The following is a 2,276-nucleotide window of genomic DNA, read 5'->3' on the forward strand; positions in this document are numbered from 1 at the left end:
CCGCCGCCTCGTTCCCCGTGCGCCCCGGGCCTCCCTCGCAGCTCCGGCAAGCCGCCGGCCTCCTCCCCCGTCGATTCCGGCGAATAGCTACAGTAACTCCGGCGTGCTCCGAAATCTGTGCCGATCCGGATCTTAGATCTGAAAACCCTAGGGTTTACTTTTGCCTCTCCATTAATTTTTTATGCAATCTTTGACCTGTGATATCACCGCATCTGTTGCTCCGATTTGGACATATAGCATATGAAAATGTTCATCTCAGAGAGTACATCATTTCATTCCATTGCATCATTTTCATTTGAGCTCATTTTGATGCACGAAATGCTGTTAGAAGAGGGCTTCATGAGTTAATTGTCAGATTTGCTAGTTCATCTTAGACTTTTGTCATTTTTGCCATGATTATTGTGTGCACGATCTGCCCATGAGTCCTACATATGTTTTGTTAAGAGTTTTGTCATCTCTCTAGAGGTGCAACCCATGTATTTTTAGGATGTGTGTGGTGTCTTGTGCAAGCTTGCAAAGTGAGGCATCCGGTAAATCTGTTTTCAGGGACTTGTAATTTCACTAAGTCTTGGGATTGTTTAGTTCATGATGCCTTATGTTCATGTTGTTTCCTAGTGATCCGTGCCTCTTTTGAGGATGATCAGTAAGGGAGTTTTGTTAATCTTGTAGTGCTCTATCCATCCATGTCTTTGTTTATAATTATGGAGCACCCTAGCTTGAGTCAATCGAGCTCTACTTTTGATTCGTTGTGAATCTGGGCAGATCGTCAACTTGTTTGTGATTTTGCCGATGTTATTGTAGTTGATCCGTGCATGCTATGCCATTGTTCTTGCCATGTCTACCTTGTATTTTGTGCCTTCTTTAAGGATGTAGGCTTGTCTTGCCATGACTTGCATCGTGGTGAGTGCATCGAGCTCGTAAACATGCCTTCGTGAGTTATGTTTCAGCATGTCCCAGTTTTCACTAAGTCTGAAAACTGATTATGTTTTTGCTATGTTCGTGTGCTTGTTAGTATATTTTGTGATCCATTTTGGCTCAAAGTCACTAAGGGACTTTTATTAAGCTTGTTGAGTAGCTCCATGCCATGTCTTTCTTTGTCATGTTCAGGTCCTGTAGCATGTTGTTTTGTTGCTCCGAAGAGGGCTATATGATCTGAAATTCCAGACAAGTGTTGATTTCACTAAGTCTGAGATCTGTTTGCCATTTGCGTTTTTGCCATGCTTGTTTGAACCTCCTAACGGATGAATTGGCCGTAGCTCGGTGCTAGACTTTTGTTAAGAATCTTGTGTGCATTCCTTCCATGTATTTTGTTGTCATGTTTGGGTGCTGTAGCATGTTCATTTCATTGCATTTAGATGCCTACTTGCTGTAAATCGCAGACTGGTGTCATATTTGAATCGCTTGCCATTTCCAAACCGTAACTCCGATTCCGGCGTTCTTTATATCGTTTTCAAGTGATTTCATCCCATCTTTTCATTGGCACACTTGGGTTTCCAAGTTGAGGCTAGCTTCATGCATTTTCCTGTCATATCTTGCATTTTGCATCCTGCATCGCATCCCCATAGCATATCATCATTTCATCATATTGCTTGGTCTTGCACGTGGTTGATTGTATCCTTGTTGCTTGTTTGTCTTGTTTGGGTAGAGCCGGGAGACGAGTTCGCTAACGAGGAGCCCGTTGAGTTTGCTTTTGAGGATCCAGTCAACTCTGACAACTGTGCAGGCAAGATGATCATACCCTCGAAATCACTACTATCTTTGCTATGCTAGTTTGCTCGCTCTTTTGCTATGCCATTGCTACGATGCCTACCACTTGCTTGCCAGCCTCCTAAATTGCCATGTCAAACCTCTAACCCACCATTGTCCTAGCAAACCGTTGATTGGCTATGTTTTCGCTTTGCTCAGCCCCTCTTATAGCGTTGCTAGTTGCAGGTGAAGATTGGAGGCCGTTCCTTGTTGGAACATTTATTTACTTGTTGGGGTATCATTATATTGCCATGTTATCTTAATGCATCTATATACTTGGTAAAGGGTGGAAGGCTCGGCCTCTCGCCTAGTGTTTTGTTCCACTCTTGCCGCCCTAGTTTCCGTCATATCGATGTTATGTTCCCGGATTTTTGCATTCCTTACGCGGTTGGGTTATAATGGGAACCCCTTGATAGTTCGCCTTGATTAAAGCTTTTTCAGCAATGCCCAACCTTGGTTTTACCATTTGCCACCTAGCCTTTTCTTTCCCTTGGGTTCTGCAGACTCAAGGGTCATCTTATTTTAACCCC

The sequence above is a fragment of the Triticum aestivum genome, chromosome 7A (genome assembly GCF_018294505.1).
Source record: "Triticum aestivum cultivar Chinese Spring chromosome 7A, IWGSC CS RefSeq v2.1, whole genome shotgun sequence".
In the NCBI taxonomy this organism is placed as follows: Eukaryota; Viridiplantae; Streptophyta; class Magnoliopsida; order Poales; family Poaceae; genus Triticum; species Triticum aestivum.